We start from the raw sequence: 19,790 nt of genomic DNA on the forward strand, positions 1-19,790 counted from the left end.
CATGATAAAGCATTTGAGTACAAACCAGAAAGTCGAACCCACCAGTCACACCCTGAGGAAGGAAGAAGAGGCAGTCCAACTTGATCAAGATTTACGGCTCTTAATCAGATTATTTTACTCCTCCCCCTGGGACATTTGATAAAGTCTGAAGACGGTTTTCATTGCCGCAACTGGGGAAGGTACTGAAAATGCAAGCAAACATTCTTAAAGGCACATAATAGTCCCTGTGTCCCAACACAAAGAAAGATATGGCCTCAAATTCCCATAGTGCTGCCCTGAAAAACCCTCCTTTAGTTGGAGGAAGTAAGTGTGGTGGTAGATCTGGTCCGGGGAGACTGGCTTCCAGACACAGTTGGGCAGGTTGCACACTGACCAACTTCAGCGGATCCTGCTCCTCTTGCCTTTCAGGGAGTGGGTCTCCCAGAGTGGTGAAGGCAGAGGGCAAAGCAAAGTGAAAACTGGAAGGTAGGTCAGTTCACTTGGGCTTGGCTGGAGATAAAGGCATTTGGAGAGACTGAAAGATAGTGAACACTGAGGTTGGGCCCAGGAATTAGGACTTTACCCTGTGAGCTTTGGGAACCAGTGAAAAGATGCCCTTGGAACAAAGGATGCAGACTCGGAGCTCTGCATTGAAAAGACTCAGCAAAAAACAACATGTGACAGAGATAAAGGGAATCCTGGATAAATGGAGTGAAGACTTAGAGAGAAGAGCAGTAAGAAGAGATACCAGTAGGAAAGGTCCTTATGGGGTCAGAGAGATGCGTCTGGGGACAGACACCCCATGGAGTCAACTGAGTAAGAAGGCAATCAGGAATATCCATGCAATTGCCAGGCACACTAGTACCAAGTTCCTTGAATTGGCCATATGTGGAGTACCTCTCAATGGCTCTAGTACCAAAAGGAACCACATTAGCACTGAGACCCTGCTTTTGGTAACCAGTAACCAACAGGTAGGAATCTCTGGGTCACAAAAGAGTTAAAGGGTCTATGACTAGTGGAAAGATGGATGGGTTGAAGCCACCTAAAGGTGTCTTGGAAAACAGGTGAAGAGATCTGCTCCTACAAGGTCATGACATTGAAAATCTTAGGCAGCCACTCCATGGAAGCTCCGTGAGTCAGAATCAGCTCAAGGGCAAAGCGCACCAACAGTAGATGCTCTCTAACATTATAATTGCTTGGTTTTTTTTTGTTTTTTGTTTTTTTTTTTAATCAATGGTAAAACTGAAACCAGAGAACAGAAAAGAAGCAGCTCCTGAAGCCTTCTGAGGGTCTGATGCTGATGACACTTCAATACAGACAAAAACAGATTTCAATGTTTTTCAAGGTGAATGTACAACAGTCTGCATGGCATTCAGGCTTGCCTCTAGACCAGCTGGGGTCTACTATGCTGTGACTTTGCCATGTCAGACTGTCACCCCTTCCAACTTCCTAGTGTGGCACTGGGTGGCCACCTTCTTCACTCTCACTCCTGGTCTCCCCGCTACAATACGGACCTTCCCAATGGTTGACCTTTGGAAGAGATATCAACTTGAAGGCCAAAGCACACTTGATTTAGGCCACGGTCTCTTCGATTACCTTCTATGCATTGGAGAGCTGGACAATGGATGACAGAAGGAGAATTGGTGCCTCTGGAATGTGCTGGAGAAGAACACTGAGTATCCCATGGACTGCCAAAAGAACAAACAGAATGTCTTGGGGAAAGTGCCTCCAGAGTGCTCCTTGGAATACTTGGATAATGAAGCCCCATCTTTCATGCTTTGGACATGTTGCTAAAAGGGGCTATTCCTTGGAGAGGGACATCGTGCTTGGAAAGATGCATGGCCAGTGAAAGAGAGGAAGATCCCCAATGAGATGGGGACTCACAGTGGGTTCAAGTGTGTCGGAGATGATAAGGATGGCACAGAATAAGAGAGCATTCAAATGTGTTGTTCATAGGGTCACTATGAGTTGTACTCAATTCAACAGCACTTACCAACTACAACAGTATGAACATAAAAGCAGGAAGCCTCTGGAATCACTTATCTGATTAAGACCTCAACTCTTCTCGAAGTGTGTCATCTTCAGCCAAACACACAACCTTTCTGTGCCTCTGTTCCCTTACATTTGTAACAGAGACTTGCAATGGTACAAACTTATCAAGTTATTACAAAAATGGAATGAGATAATCAACACGAAATGTTTGAAAGACACCTGGCAGAAAGTAGACACTCAATCTTTTTTTTTTTGGTGGAGGTACTGGGGATCGAACCCAGGGCCTTGTGCAACACTCAATCTTTTTTATCATTCATTTCATTAGCTTTATCTGTCATTTACACTCTGGGATTTGAGAGGCAGCCTCGAAGAATCAGTTGGTGGGTTCTGTGGAAAAGAGACTCAGTAGATGACACAGTAAGTAGTTGTAGCCAAATCGCTCTGGTTGCTGGTTTTCCATGCCTTCTTTTTACTTCCTCGTCACTCGTGTATCTTCTCTGGGTGGTTAGCACCAACGCCAGACTCCTGGGATTAGTATTTCACAGAATTGGACCCCTCAGAAATTAACAGTTCTCCCATCTAGGGTGAAGCTTCAGGACCCAATCAATTCTAAATAGGAAAACTAAGAAGAGCAGGGTTGGGAAAGAACAGAAATTATTTGACTAAAATAATTTAAATTCATGTGCTTTGATAGAACCTGAATTGACTTAGAGGGGTGAAATTACAAAATGTGTTTCTGGAAAATACTAGCTGAAGTTACAAACTGCTGAGGTAAACATGAACAGCGCTCCCTCATGGGGGAACACACCTATCTTGTGCTTGGTCCATATATGACGGCTGAAAGTGGTAACGGAATGTCCAACTGTACGGTGAGGATCTGCGAGTTTGATTTGCTTCTAAAATGTTTGGATCCTCCACAGATTATTTAAATGAATGGCTCCACAAATCAATGGACCCTCAGAAAGAGTCTTTCTCTTCAAAGATTAAAAATTCGATCCATTGTCCAAAAGTTTTGAGGAACCTATAGGTGATTAACAACAGTCTTGGCCAGGAGTAGATGAGGCCGAGGGAGTTTTTGATATGTGGTTCAGGATTGCTTCATACGCAATGAGAGCTGACCGTGGCCAGGTTCTCTGCTAGGTACTGTGAGATTCCATTGAGGGATGACAGCTTAGTGGAAGAATTCTTGCCTTCCATGATGGAGACTCCGGTTCAATTCCAGGCAGTGCATGGACACCACCTGTCTGTTCATAGAGGCTTGTGTGTTGCTGTGATGCTGAGTGAATTTCAGCAGAGCTTCCAGACTAAGATGAACTAAGAAGAAAGATTTATCAGTCAACTCCCCAAAATTAGCCAATGAATCACAGCGGTTCAATCTGCAGCTGATTAGGGAACCAACCTGGGACTCCACAGTATTCAGTTCCAATATCTATGGGATTGCCGTGATTTGGGGATGACTCAACTGCTGCCGACAGAACCCACATCTCATTTAAATCAGTGGAGAGGCTCTGCTGTCACAGATAGTCCCTTATGGGCAAATTTTGTCATCCAGATGGCAAAATAATGTTAGTATTCACCCCAGAAATCTTCTGGGCCAGTCTTCCTTGAGTCACACCCTCTGTGGCCCCACTGTGGGTCCATGACCTGACGTGACCACTGGGTGTCACTGTGCCACAGTGGCCACGTTGAGCATTTATCTGGCTGTTAAAAAACCGGGTCTCTTAAGGAAAACAGTGGAACATGACAGTTGGATAACTACTCAGATGGGCTTAATTATAATGCAAACCTTGTCAAAAGATTATATTTACTGTAGAAGACATTTTACATGACTAACTTTCACATGCCAGAGACATTTAACTCCATTTAAGAAAAAAAAAAAAAAGAAAAAGCAAGAGAGAAGCTAAATGAACATCCCTGTCTCTTAATCTCCAAGTTGTGATATTTTGATATGTGGTTGTCTGCAAGATGATGAACGTCAGGGTGGATATTTTTCTTCTTTCTCTTTATTTTGTTTTTAAAGTCTGACAGCTCTCTTTTTCCTTTCTCTTCCAAGACACACACACACACACACACACACATTTTTCAGATGAGCACAGGCAAGGATGTGTCACCCTGTGATGGATTGCTCACTCTGGCTCAGCTTTGATAATTAAGTTCTACTCTCTTCACAGACGAAGGCTACTCCGCCAAATCCAGAATACCCTGGAAAATGTAAAATTAGAAACTTCTGAGAAAAAGATTAAAAGAGCTAAATATGCGTGGATACAGTTTGGCTAAGTGGTGATTGGGGTGGGGTGGGGTGCAGAGAGCAGGCATGATTAAATAGCTGTCTGCTGGGCTGCAAAGGGTTAGTATACGGGCACAGGAAAGGGGACGGCTACATTCTAAGACAAATCAAAGTAAGAGAAAGGGAAAAAAAGGGGTACAAAAGATTAGGTGTTTAACTACTAACCTTTTGGTGAGCATTTCAAATGTATCCATAGACATCTCAGGACCTGACGGTCTGCCTTTGAAAGATCACAGCAGCGAGTAGACACCAAGAGTTGAAATTGACCCAAAGGCCATTCATTGCCTTGGTTTTTCATTTGGTTGTGATTGTTATTATATACCATTGAGTCAGAACCAATGCATAACTGATCCTCCAGTGGATTTCAGAGCAAATAGCACAGGAAGAGTTTGTCCATCTTTCTCCCAAGAGACAGCTGGTAGATCCCAACTCCATGCCTTGGGGGAGGCAGCACAATGTGTTACCACTAAGCCAGATGGCCTAAATAAAAAGGGAGATTTTGTAGGACACATTAGATAGGCTGCCAGGATCTATCATCTCAGTGTAGGGGAGAGGCACTGAGGAGCAGGAGTATTAGATAATCAAACTCTTGAGATGTTTTATGCCAGTCAGTCTTCCCTAAACCCAAATATGGCATCAAGACTAGAACCTTCACAGCCCCCCAGGGTGCAGACAGGCTTTCTTCAAGTTCTGATTTCCTTTATCAATCTTGTGTGAAGTGTGTCAATGCTCGTCACACTCAGAAACTCATTGCCATTGAGCTGGAACTGACTCAAAGCTGACCCTCTGTTGGGTTTCCAAGGCTGTACACTGAAAGGAAAGAGTGTCATATTTCTCTCAAGAGCATTCAGACCATCAGAGAGGCCTTTGGATTGATTCATCACACTGGGTTAGTGCCTGTGGGCGAGGCCACCGGAATGAAGTTACAGTTTAATGACCAGAGTGCTCAGTCCTGAAGACTGGATTGTTGTTGAGAACTGGGGAATCCGTGTCGCTGTCCCAAGGATTCAGACAGACACTCTGAAATCCTGGCCACATCAGGGAGACTGCACAATCCAACGGGCTGCACAACCCAGTGGATTTTAGGACGATGGCTCCTGCGTGGAGGCTACCGTCTTGTCTAACTGGCCTTGGGTTTCCCCCACTATAATCAGGCTGTGCCTGGTGGAAAGGACAACCCCCAAACCAGCTATCCTTTAACCATGGATCAACATCACTGACCACAACAAGCACTAGGAATTGTGGAGTGATGTATCTGAAACGACAGCAAAAAAGAGACTTTAAAAGCAAATTCTCTTGCTTCTGTGTACAGTACCAAGGGGGAGGCCGAGGGGAAACGCCAACGAGTGGTGTAGCAATTATATTCTTGGCAAGGCACGCCAGCTCACTCGAGTGGGCAATAGCTGGGTTTCACAAACCGTTCCTGTTTGGAGGACTCCTGGCATTCATTTGATCGCTCTGAAAGCTGGATCCTTATCTGCCTCAGTAATTTATCTCTCTGGAAGGAGAAAGCAGGGGCCAAGACAGATGCAGTTGATAAATATGCTGTTTTCTACTGTACAATTAGCCTCAGTTAAATGGTAAAATGCTGCAAAGGGCTTCCTTTTCTGCTGTGAAATGGATATTTGAAACCATCCAAAACTAAAGTAAGATCTCCCCTCTCCAGCCCCTGCCTACTGGGTAGATACTTAACTAGGCCAGAGCGAAGTTCTTCAGGTCGGTAGTGGTGATCAGAGGATGAAGAGTAAAGAGGGGCCCCCAGAGGGAAGAGGTGCTGGCCTGCGTTGGCCTGGCTAGTTTACCCACTTTGCCAAGAAGCCATGGAAGGGCTGTTCCCATCCCATTGCAGGCCTGGCCATCTGACCTGACCCCCAGGCTCAATCAAAGTGGAATAGTTCAACCCTGCTTTCTGTCAGCATGCCTTCCCCAGCAATCTGGCTTGGTGGGAATGCAGAGATAAAGAAATGGAAACAGACTCCTTTCAGAGAGCGGGAAAACAATCAGGAGGAAAAGATGGCTTCCTGCTCCTCTCTGGCAGCTGATAAGCCTAAGTGTGTGGGTCTCCCGCTGCCTATCGATTATATTTCCTAATAAAAGGCTATTGATTGGCACCCAGTAGCTGGCATGCACGGTGGTTCCTGGCTCTGTTAGTTCTAAGGCGATCTTTTCCTGTCTTCCAGTTTCTGTCCATTCTAAACTGGGCCAAAGGTGGCAGGCATTCACGCAGCTCAAGGACCTCAGAACTGGTTTTTAGTCAATCCTGAGTCTCCTCAACCTGAAAATTCACCTTAATTGGACTCAGAGAGAGATGAGTTGATACTCTTCTGAACAGGGTTTTTGTTTTAATTATGCCTTGAGATGTGCACTCGGAGACCCCAAATCTGTGTGACGAGGCCGGGTGCAGGCTGATGTGGCAGGCTTGTGGCACGCAAGCTCACGCTCAGCACCGCTGGGTGCTGGGAGTGTGAACAGTAGTTTACCTTACCTCTCTCCATTCCATCTTCTTGAAATTGAAATTACTACAGTGTTAACTGACCTTACTGCTGCAAGGATTAAATGAAGCCCAAACATCAAGGATAGAACAGTGCTTGGTTGAAAGTAAATGCTCAATGATTACTTAAGACACTCTTTCCATCTGCCTTTCAGCTCCCGTGAATCGGGTCCCCATCTCCATCTGTAGAGAAAGGAAACACTGAAAGTGTTCTGTCTTGGGGGTTGTCAGGCTAAATAGACTCCTGTCTTAGGTGTGTCAGAGAGAGCAAGATTGGCACAGGATAGAGCAGGTTTTAGGGCTGTTGTACATAGGGTCACTATGAGTTGCAGGCAACTTGACAGCTCATAACAACAAAATATATATATATATATATATATATATATATATATATATATATATATACAGATTGTTGTTGATTGCCTTTGAGTCAAGCACAACTCATAGCGACCCTATGAACAAAAGGTCTGAAGACCCTCTACAGCTATTGACATTTATCGAAGTTCATGGGTTTTCTAGAAGCATGTTGTTGAGGAAGTGGATGCCACTCCTGCTTCCAAGCCTGTCATAGTATGTTATTGTTGTTATGTCCCATTAGTAAATCATAAACTAAGTCAAGGTGGTCTAAATATTGTTCTTCCTCATGGTGAATAATTCAATGCCTTAAAAAAAACCTTTCTATTTGGGCCCAATTTTAGATTTTATAGGAAAGTTACCAAGGAACCACAAGAGTTCTGGTCTACCCTTCTCCCTGTTCCCCTTTTAACATTTTACATGACCAAGATACATTCCCAACTAAGAATCCAACACACCCAATACATCATCCTACACTGAATTCCGTACAATATTTGAATTTCAGTTGTTTTCCCCACTAACGCCCTCTCCTATCCCAGAATCCCACTCAGGACATTATATTTATTTAATTGTCATTGTTCATTAGTTGACCCTCATGCATGACACTTTCTCAGGCTTTTCTTGCCTTTCATGACTTGACAGTTTTGAGAGTTATTGGTCAGGTAATATAGGATGTGCCTACATTTGAGGTTTGTATTTTCTCATGATTAGATTGAGGTTATGGGTCTTGGAGAAGAACATCACAGAAGAGCTGTGCCCATCCCATAGATTCCTATCCAAAGATACATGATACCAACATGACTCATTGTGGGCGGCTGATATTGACCTTGATTACTTGACTGTAGTGATGTCTCTCCGTTTTATATGTTCATACTTACTGCTTTCCACGCTCTATATTCTTTGTCATTGAGTTCCGAAATCCAGCCCACATGCAAAGGGAGAAAAAAATAAACACCGTCTCTGGGAGGTGGGGGAAACACCCACACTTACTGTTTCAAAATAGCTTGATGGAGACTTTTTTTAAATTGTATTTTATTATTTGTGTGTGTGTGTGTGTGTGTGTGTGTGTGTGTGTGTGTGTGCTGTCAAATCAGATCTGACTGGTATAGAAGATTGCCCCTCCTTCTCTAGGAAAGCATCTGGTGGATTTGAACCACGTACCTCTGGGATTGCAGTGCAGCTTCTTGCCAATAGGCCACCAGAGCTCCCCTTGATTGAGACTTTTAAACTGACTTTCTAGAGTTAGTGTAAGTTAATTAGCAAAGAACACTTGATATCACTATCATATTTGTGAAGGCACATTTTGGTGTAGCAGTTAGGAGGTTAGCTCTGGAGTCTTGGTGCCACTATTCATTCACTGTGTGACCTTGAGTAAGCTATTTGCTCTCTCTGTGTTTCTGTTCCTCTTCTTTAACAAGAGTGTCTTTCTCTTGCTATTGTTATAAAGACTTAGTGTTAGTACACGGAAGGTCTTTGTAACAATGCCTAGCACATATTAAGTACTCAATAAATGCTGACAATTAGTATAGCCTGCCACTCACCACTTGGCTATGCCGTGGGAGTAGTTCCCTTTGTTATATGAGGTTAGTTGCTGGTATGCTGGAAGCTATGCTAGTATTTAAAATACTATCAAGATCATCTATAGTCGACAGGTCTCAGTGGACCTTCCAGACTAAGACAGATGGGGAAGAAAGGCCTGGTGACCTACTCTTAAAAATATCTCCGTGAAAATCGTACGGGGCACCACACAATTGTCTGACTCAGGTTTCATTAGAAACATCACAAGGCGGACCACTAGCTGGTGGAGGACATTGTACGTGGTGTAGCAGAGGGTCAACGATGAGATGTGTCAGGCCAAGAGCCACGTGGATGGACTTGAATGTGTTGCCCGGCCCATGCATGACTCAGCATCAGGCATTCTAGCGTAAGAGCATCATGAGTCAGAGCTGACTCATTATTATAGCTAACGGCATTATTATAACTTCTGTGCTATTGTCCAGGGCTTCTTCAAATAGATACAAACTGCTGGCATACATTTCATGTGTGTGCCACCCCAAAGTTATCCTGCAGCCTGTACACTTTACATGTTGCTGAGGTTCTTGAGCTCTTCAAGAGAATATGTGCATCCATGAACACACACTCCCAGGGTTCTAGCAAAAGGAGCAGAAATCCCAAGGAGGAGATAAAGGAGCTGATTGTGGCTTGTGGTTTGTTTTGGTTTTCAGTTTTTTGTTTTGTTTTGGCTTTCCCCCCCCCCCGGCCCCGCCCACAGATTAGAGTGACAGAACAAGGAGGGAAAACAGACTCTGTTTATTCTGCTTGGTGCCCCCTTCCCGAGGATCAGAACACACATCCGCCTTTATCAAGCAGCAGTGTTGCTATGGGGCCCTCACTGAACCTTCCTCTTCTTTCTGGCTGTTATGAACTCCCCGAAGGTGTCTCATTCAAATGTGTCCCAGACTTACTCTGACTTCCCAGTGACAGCCAGGACATTAGCAGTGAGATCTGCCCAGGAGAAGCACGAGCTGCCTCAGTCTACATGACCTGTCCATAGGGAGGGATTTGGGCCAGGCCTTTAGAGGTGTCATTTGTAATGTTTTTGCTGTTTCCTGTGCCTTCTTTCTGAGGCAAGAGCACCTGGATTTTTCCCTAAGGGAGCTTCACACTCTCCATTCCTGTGCTTTAGAGCTCCAGGGGAAGATGTTAAGTTACCCAGTTTTCTCCATCCTTCTTATTGCGATGATGGTTTAAGAATGAACACATAATCCAGGCTGATTCAATCCTGGGCTTTTGCAAGCTGTTGGAGGAGAGACCTCCCTCTCTTTCTCTGGACTAGAATTGTGTGAACTGAGCCTGACACTACCAGAATTGACTGAGGGTATAACCAACCCATATACAACAGAACCAAAATATGTAGACGAATGTGGTTTCAGGATCAAAGGAAAATTTATCCACAACCTGCTTTATGCAGGTGACACAACCTTGCTTGCTGAAAGTCAGGGGACTTGAAACGCTTGCTGCAGAAGATCGAAGACTACTACAGCCTTCAATACGGATTACATCCAAACAGCTAGAAGTCTTTCCACTGGACCGATAAGCAACATTGTGATAGATGGAGGAAAGAACAAAACTGTAACAATTTCATCTCACTTGGATCCACAGTCAACACTCTTCCTATCATGAGATCAGGAGATGAATCACATTGGCCAAGTCCACTGTCAAGGACTTCTGCTATTAACTGAGGAGCAAAGACTGAGGTGTCTCTGATTCATAATGTTGCCTATTTATCCAGTGGTAAGAATTTTGTTCTTGTTTTTTTACATTGAGATGCAACCCACATTGAAGACTGTATTCTTGGATCTTCCCCAGCAAGTGCTTGAAGTCCTCACTTTAAGCAAGTACAGTTGTGTCATCTGCATAATGAAGGTTGTTGATGAGCGTTCCTCCAGTCCTAGTGCCATTCTTCTTCATAGAGTCCAACTTTTCAAAGAATTTGCTCAGCAAACAAATTGAATAGGTATGAAGAAAGGACGTAACCCTGATGGACACCTTTCTTAACTTTACATCATGTAGTGTTCTCTTGCTCTGTTTGCACAGTAGCCTCTCGGTCTAGGTATAGGTTTCGCATGAGCACTATTAAGTATTCTGGGATTCCCATTCTTCTCAAAGTTAACCATAATTCGTTAATTATGCCATATTTTAATCAATATTAGCTATAATGGCGTGTATTTAGTCATAACTTGTTAAAGCAGCAAATAATTATGGCTAAGAATACATAGCTATTGCACACATACACAACACACATACAAATAATAGCTATGTTATTATTGTTGTTGATTGCCATCGAGTTAAGCACGACTCATAGCAACCTTATGAACAAAAGGCCTAAAGCCTTTCATAACCATTGTAATTTATCAAAGTTGATAGAGTTTCCAGAGGCATGTGGTTTAGGAAGTGGGTGCCACTTCTACTTCCAAACCTGTCTTAAACTGGTAGCTCCACTAGACACTGTCCACTATGGATAACTGTTAGGACATTTGACACCCCAATGGCATAAGGCTCAGCATCACAGCAACCGCAGTACGTCAGTACAGCATAGTGACAGAACACACACACACATCTTTTTAGAGTTCCTTAGTGGAGCACGTGCAATCACTTAAGCTTATGCTCAAATACTAACCAAAAATTTGATGGTTTGAACACATCCAGAGGACCTTAAGGAGAAAGATTTGACAATCGGTCTACGAAAGATTTCTATTCTACACATATGATGTCTCTATGAGTTAGAATTGACTTGCTGACAAATGGTCTGTGCTTAGCTGTTTGCTTTTGTTTTTAATATGTTGTTGTTGTGTACCATCGAGTTGGAATCGACCCATAGCTGATCCTCTTGTAGGCTTTTGGAGGCAGTTAATGGCATGGGAGGAGATTGCCCATCCTTCTCCTGCAGGTAGATTTGAACCACATGCCTTTGGAATTGCAGCACAGCTTCTTACCACTAAGCCATCAGAGCTCCCTTAAATATTAACAAAGATGTTCCAAAGGAATACTGCTTGCATATGAAATTTTTCTTTTCTTTCACTTCTTTGTTTTGTATCACTGCATTTGATCCTCATCAATCTGGTACAGATGATATTAAGTACATTTTCAGATAAGGATACTGAGGTCCCTGGATGCAAACAGAGAGGCAAATGAGCCCTTCTGGCCCTTCAGGGACTGGGGAGTCCAGTCTGAGTGACACTAATTCCGGTTCAAAGAGTTTCAGTATTGCTTTCAGCAAAGGCAACTATAATCGACAGACCTTTAGAATGTGTCTCAGTAAAAGCAAGGGTATCTCTGGAGATGTCAAAGACTTTTAACTTTCATACAAACAATAATTATAATTATAATTAAGAGCAACAATAAAACAGCCAGACAATTGGGTGCTTACTTCCTTGATATAATGGAATCCTGTGACATATACTGAATGGGTATCATCCCCATTTTAGAGATCAACAAACTGAGGTCCAGAGCTAGTAGATGATTTGCTCATGATCACATGCTAAACACAGGACAGGGCTGGGACTCCACATCCTGCTTCATATCCCATGACTTGACTCCCAAGCCGTCTGTTGTTCCCTTCTTCAGAGCTCCGTGTGTTAGCTTCTGTGGACTCTGTGACATCAAGTAGGAACCTTGGTGGTGCTGTGCTCGAGTGCTTCTCTGTTAACTGAGAAGGTGGCTGTTTGGCTGCATCCAGCAGCTGGCAAAGACCTGACAAATGCTTTGTAAAGATTATATCCTGTCTGGGAAACCCTATGGTGCAGTTCTACTCAGGCACATGGGGCATCGTGAATCGAGATTGGCTGTCTGCCCCCCAACAATGATCTCAGCTGAGTCTCCTCTCACCTCCGAGTGGGCTATGCCCACTGCCCATTAATCCACATTATTGCCCTGGCGATATTATCCCTTCATAAGTCATTAAACACTTGGCATCTGATTATAAGGTAATAAAAGGGTCATAATGTGAATGGCTATGTTATATTTATTGTTGTTTAAATGATGAGGGAGATAAGAAGTTCATAAAATATTGAACTATTTCTCTTCCTTCAAGGATTTTGATCAGCACACTCTGTCAGGTCCACCTCAGATATTTTTTTTCTCCCTAGTTTGAGAAACTGAGATTATTCCAGTGCAGTTCTTACGTTTGCCAAGACTAGCATGCTGCAAGGCGTGGTCTTCCTTCTGTGGTGCCCATTGCTTGGGGCCAGGATTGCTTAGTTACAATGGTCAAGTGGCTGTTGTTAGGTGCCACCCATTTGACTTGACTCATAGTGAACTGTGAACGGCAGATCTGAACCCTCTCCGAGCCTGTACCGTCCTCACAATCTCTGACATACTTGAGGCCGTTGCTGCATTCACTGTGTCAATGCATTTGGGTGAAGATCTTCCTGGTCAAAGTGATATGCACCACTTAAGCCTGAAAAAATAGAACTGGAGTTTATCCAAAGCCTGTGGGATCATTTTAGGAAGCCCTTACCACTATCTGTTGCCACCATAGAACTAACAAACTGCTACACGCATTACTTAAAGAGAAAAACAGAAGTGAGACTAACAAATCTGTAGGCTAGAGATTTCACCTAGGGCAGTACTTCCACAATGTGGCTCATTTCGACGTCAGTTCACTTTGGATGGTCCTGGCTGGGAGGACACTGGTGGCTCAGCTGTGTCTCGTCTTCCAAAAGGCAAGCCTGAGCATGATCTCGTGGTGTGGCCAAGAAATGGTAGGCTTCCTAGAAATTGTTCTAGAGCTTCTTCAGGTTTCCACTGGGCTTGGTGCCAACAGCACGCTGACCAAACAAGTCTTGTGAGGAGAGTCTAGTGGGAGGACGCCGCACAGTGTGCAAAGGGTGTGAATGCAGGGAAGTGCTCAAAATATAATCAGTTACCCCACAATCCACTCAGAAAGGAGGATTGGGTCTCTGGAGATGAGGGAGCAGAACTCAAAGCCTGCGTGTGCCCAGGTAGCTTGCGGTCTCCTGAGGTGACATGAGCTGGCCTCTCTATACCTCTCTATGTGCTGTTTTCATTCTTCCCTTTTTCTACAGAGGCTCTTTTGCGGCTCTCTCTGCTCTTGGGCTGATCCATTACCACTTGTGCACAATTGTCCAAGCTGAGTACTGTTTCTGTAGAGTGTGTGTGTGTGTGTGTGTGTGTGTCCCAATCTCGCACTCCTAGAAGACACAAGCATTCGGCCCACTCCAGATGCTGGGACTCTGCCTTTATGTCTGACTCGACTCTCCCTCTCAGCCTGTGCCGGTCTCCTTTCCCAGACTGGCCACTAACATCATCATCATCCACATGCGCATGCAGAGGCTGGAAACTGGAGTCGTAATTCATCCTCACCATATCCTCATATCCGCCATATCTTACCCAACCCATCGTCAAGTTAAGCAAATTCTACAGCCAAGATACCAAATCCATTCACTTCTTCTCATCTCCACCACCACCACCTGAGTCCAAGTAATCAGTCGTGCTCTCTTTCTGAATACTCAATCCACATTCCAGTGTTTAGTTAGTTACTTTCAAACTAACGTTCTCCACAGTACTTACTATTCTCTCAAATGATCTTGCCTGTGTGTTTGTGTATATAGTTGTCCCATCCCAGAGAAGGATGAACTCCCCTGTGGACTTTACCCTTTTTCTTATTTTGTGCTCTATCTCCCAGTGATCTGTTAGGATAGAAGGATACAGAGAGAATGAGGAGTGAGTCACACAACACCCACGTGGCTGGATGCTCTCCGTCTCCCCTATACTTTCCTCTTCTGTGCTGGTGGTGAAAACAAAACAAAGCAAAACAAAACAACAACAAGAAGCTAACAACTACCTCATTGCCATCAAGTTGACTCTGGCCCATAAACCCCCGAAGGTTGCTGGACAGAATTGCTTCATGATATTTTCTCAGCTCAAACCTTATTGAATGCTGAATGACCGATGCTAAATTTGAGCTGTCAACTTATAGGTTGGCAATTTATCACAAATCATTACTTAATAAAGAGAAAGACAGAAATGAGCACCTCAGAGGATGCTGACCACTGACCAGCGGTTGTGCTAAGATCCCAGGGTGAAGGGCTGCCCCCACTGAGTAGGGTCCTTGCTGAACCCACAATGTCAAAGTCCCCTGAGCCAGACACTGTGTGAACAAGATGGGGAATGAGGCAGACTCCAGCTTCAACCTACTTACCATGAATAGCGAGAATTCCTTTGCAATTAGTAGCAACTGCTGGCCTACAATTAGTATGGAAGCCTGTCCTCTAATTTAGTCAACAAAGCAGTCCCAGCAGGACCTCAACTTAGAAATAATTTGTCAGCAGTTAGATTCATAGAATGGCAATGCTGGAAGAATCACTGTGAATACTTGAGAGTAATAAAGCTGCATCCACTTAAAACATATTCTGTCATCCTGCCGTCTCCCTGGCCTGCTCCCCAGTTAATCCAAATGTGTTTATTTATGATGTCTATGCTTCCTACTTCCCAAAAGGATTTGATGTGGCTTACATTAAAGACGCATTTCAAATAGAGAGAACCAGCTTAAAAAGACAGAGATCAAGCTGGCTCCAGGCCCTCCTGCAGAGCTTGCTGGGCCTGGGGAGGAAACCCAGCCACAGTGGAGGGTCCTCTGGCGGAGAAACTGAGGGAAGCCAGGCTAGGAAAGTGAGAGGTCAAAAAGGGTGGGGACATTTGTACAGCAATGTTCACGGCAACATTATTCACCATTGCAAGAACATGGAAACAGCCCAAATGTTCAACCACAAATGAGTGGATTGAGAAATAATGGTACACTCACACAATGGAATACTATGCAGCATGCAGGAGCAAATGATTTTGTAAATTATTACCTAACTTGGGAGGGACTGGAGAGCATTATGCTGAGTGAACTCAGTCCCACAAGGATAAATATTGCATAAAACCATTATTGTAGATTGAGTATAAGGATCCAAGAGGGGATTGAGTATAAGGATCCAAGAGGGGTGAGAGAGGCTGGAAGCAGAGGGATGTGGATGTGCAGGGGGAGTGGGGATTAATCATGGGGTTGTACAATTTGATGGGTGAGGGTGGGTGAGGGAAATTGAAAGGATTTGGTCAAATTTGTATTCAAATTTTGTAAATAAACTAGTTGTTGTTATGTGCCATCGGGTCTCCTGTGACTCATAGCAACCCTATGTACAACAACCCTAAACCCTGCTCTATCCTGTGCCAATCTCACTGTCTCCAACATGCCTACCTCTATTACCCCACTCACTATATCAATCCACCTTATCAATCCATCTTCCCCTCCTGCACTGTCCCTCCACCCTCACAAGCATGACGTCCTTTTCCAGGGACTGGTCCCTCCTTACAACATGTCTGAAATATGTCAGATGAAGCTTCAGAATCCTTGCCTCCAAGGAGAAGCCTGGTTTAACCTTCTCCAGAATGAACCTGTTCATTTTCTTAGCAGTCCATAGTATATTCAATACTCTTTTCCAGCACCACAGCTCAAAGGCATCAATCTTTCTTCTATCCTCCCTAGTCATTGTCCAGTTCTCTGATGCACAGCAAGTGATTGCAAGAATGTGGCCTCTATCAAGTGCACCTTAGTCTTCAGAGTGACATCATTTCTCCTCAGTACTCTGGAGAAGTCCCAAACAGCAGATTTTCCCATAGCAATACGTCTTTTAATTTCCTGGATGCTGGTGCCAAGAGTGTTGACTATAGAGTCATGCAAACTAAAGCTGTGAACAATCTCAATCTCTTCACCATCCATCCTGATGCTGCCAATTGGCCCAGTGGTGAGAATCTTTGTTTTCTTGTTATTGAGCCTCAATTCATATTGAAGGCAAGTAGAAAAAGAAAATAAAATAAGGAGGGGGGAAGGAGGGGAGTTCTAAGTACCCACATCTGGGTCGTGGGAGTGTATTTGGAACCTTACCTCCTCATTCCAGTGATTGACATGTTCTGTGTGGTAAAGCTTCATCTAACTTAATTTGGGTATGTGGTTAGGAAGGCTAATCCTTGGAAAAAAGACATTGTGCTTAGAAGGATGGAGGGTCAGTGTCGGCGGGGAAGACCCTCAATGAGGTGGTTTGACACAGTGACTGTAACAACGGGCTCTCGTGTGGGAGAGATGGTGAGGATGATACAGGATCGGACAGGGTTCAGGTCTATTGTTCACGGGGTTGCTATGCGTTGTACTGGACTTGATGGCACCTAACAACAACAACTATGCTGATTTGTTCTTCAAATTAGCATCCTGGTCTTGCCTGGTCTACGTCTGGGTGGATTTCTCCAGAGGCATGCAGAGGCTTAATAGGAAGTTGAGCTAACACGTAGTCCCTATCCTGTGCTGTGTGTGATTATAAACGCTTTATATAAACTAACTCAATATTCATATAATGATTATATCACCATTTTGCAGATAAGGAGATGGAGCCACTACAGAAAAAGTGGTTGACCAGACATCCTGGTAAATGGGGCTGAGTGCGAGAGATGAACAGACACGTGCAATCTAATGACAGTCATGGCCATTAATGGTCCCTCATTCATTTCCAAAGACTGGAGGAGGTTCTAGAAGGGTTCTCAAGGCTAACCAAAAGAGAACAAAGGGCTCTTAATGGCTATGTTGTAGAATTCTCAACTATCACCCAGGAGACCCAGGTTTGATTCCTGGCCAATGCACCTCAAACACATTTTCTAAACCATCCATCAATGGAGGTGAGTGTGTGGCTGTGTGCCTATGTAATGCATCATGCTGGGAAAGGTCCTAGAAAGATAGCAAGACCCTAAAAAAGATGTCACCTTGAGTAAACAACGAGCTCCAGTGTATCAGAAATCGTAAAGACAGTGCAGAGGGGGCCAGGGTCAGGTGTTGCTCTCAGGGTCACCATGAGTTATAGTTGACTCAATGGCACCTAACAACAACACTATAATATTGGTTGGGAGCTCTGGCAACCTACTTCATATTGTGTTACAAAGCCAAAGCAGTACTTTGTAGCACGTCAAACCCACTCGAGATAACATGAAAAAGATTGGCAATTCCCTCCTGTGTGATTCACAGCCACCAAAAACCCACTCAAGGGTGAGCTATGAGTTTGTTCTGAATCAATGGCTATGAGTGTCTGTTGTATTGTTTTGGTTTGATTTTGTTGTTGTTGTTTTATTTTGTTTCCCCAGTAATACTGGTGACATGACTCTTTGCAAATTGTTTTGTTAACTCAAGACTAGGTAGGTCTCAGGTAAGTCTGGTAGTCTCCTCTCATTGCTATTTACCACCTTGGAAACCCTAGAGAGGGTTGATATAAGGTGGAGCTTGAATTTGAGTTGTTATACTGAAGTCTCCCTGGAAGCTTCTAATGAACTGAAAGAAACTAGGAAAATCAGGTGGTTTACTTCTAATGGCAGCCAGTGAAAGACTTGTGGATCATAGGGGTTCCTGAGTCCTGCACCAGACCTGGCTAAGTTGTGTTTTTTTTTGTTTGTTTGTTTTTATTAATTTTAATAAACATTTACAGAGATTTTGGATTTTCATTCATTCATTGCCACACTTTTCTCTCTAGCCATCCCTCTCCACTAGTTTGCTCCCCTCTCCAAAAAGAAAAAGAAAAAAAAATTCCTTCATTGGTATACAATTCCCCCATCCCTTCCCTCCCAGCCCCCTCCCTGAGTACACTTCTCTATGCAACCTTAATTCTGGATTCCTATGCTAACCATAATTCTAAGTTTTGTTGTGCACTAGACATCAGATGTGGAGAGCAACTCCATTATGCTGTTGTTGTTTTTATGTGCCTTTAAGTTACCTGCATTTCATAGTGACCTGATGTACAACAGCTCTGAAATCTGACCTGTCCTGAGTCAGTCTCACTGACTCCCACACATCTAGCCCGATTGTCTCAGTTACTGTATCAATCCATCTCATTTGGGGGCTTCCTCCTTGCTCTGTTCATCCACCGTTCTGATCATGATGTCCTTCTCCACAGACGGGTCCCTTCTGGCCATGTGCCCACCCTATGTACAATTCCATTATAGCTAATACCAATCAAGAGGAGGCACCAGACGTTCTGCAGGGCAGGGTGGAGTAGGACTACTGTAGACTCTGAGCACATATTTGGCAATGAAGTTCATTAACTGTTATGTTCTTGCTGTTAAATGCCATTGTATTGACTGCAGCTCATACTAACCTTATGAATACAAGATGGTGATGTTACTCTATTGTGTGCCACTCTTACAATCTCTGATCAGTTATTCAAACACCTTGTTAGAATCACTGTGTCACTCCATCTAATAGAAGATCTTCCTTTCTTCCCTTGACTCTCCACCTTTCCTGATGTTTTTTTCCAAAGATTGGCTTTTGATAACATGCTCAGAGTACGTGAGACCACGTTTAACCAACCTTGCCTTTAATGAGCATTCTGGCGGCACTTCCTCCAAAACAGACTTTGTGCCTTTTGATAGACCATTGGATAGTTAGTATTCTTCTCCAACACAATTCCAAGGCTTTCTTCTGTCTTCCTTATTCATTGCCCAACTTGAAGATGCATAGAGAGCAATTGGAAAGATCAGACTCAACTTAGTCTTTCAACTGGCATTCTTGCTCTATAGACTGTTGGGGAGGCATTTGTCCTTTAGGTAATCATTCATATACATTGTATTTTATATAATTAATTACCATTGCTCTATGCCTATTATCACCCCATCTTTTCGAGCCCCTGATGAATCTTTCTTGTTACTTCAAGCCTCTCCTCCACCCACTAATCTCTGCTATCCCAGTGATTCCCCCATTTTCCTTTTTCTGCCTCTTCTCTCCTTTTTTTTCTGAACATTTATACATATTTTAATGATTTATCCTTCTATTTAAACTTATACATATCTTAATGATTTGTCCTTCTATTTAAAACAATAATATCCTTATGTGGCAGAGATTTTTCATTCAATAAAATGCTCTCTGCTCTCTCCCAATTTAATTTTTTAAAATTATTTCTTTTGTGTGTGTGTGTACAGTCAAATCAGATCTGACTGGTACAGAAGGAGATTACCCCTCCTTTTCCAACAGAGTATCTGGTGGATTCGAACCGTGTACTTCTGGGATTGCAGTGCAGCTTCTTGCCACTAGGCCACCAGAGCTCCCTAATTTTTATTTTTTAGAGAAGCTTTGCTTATTCTGAGTCTCTT

This window comes from Elephantulus edwardii, unplaced genomic scaffold (genome assembly GCF_000299155.1).
Source record: "Elephantulus edwardii isolate Elephantulus edwardi_28Jun2011 unplaced genomic scaffold, EleEdw1.0 scaffold00021, whole genome shotgun sequence".
Lineage (NCBI taxonomy): Eukaryota > Metazoa > Chordata > Mammalia > Macroscelidea > Macroscelididae > Elephantulus > Elephantulus edwardii.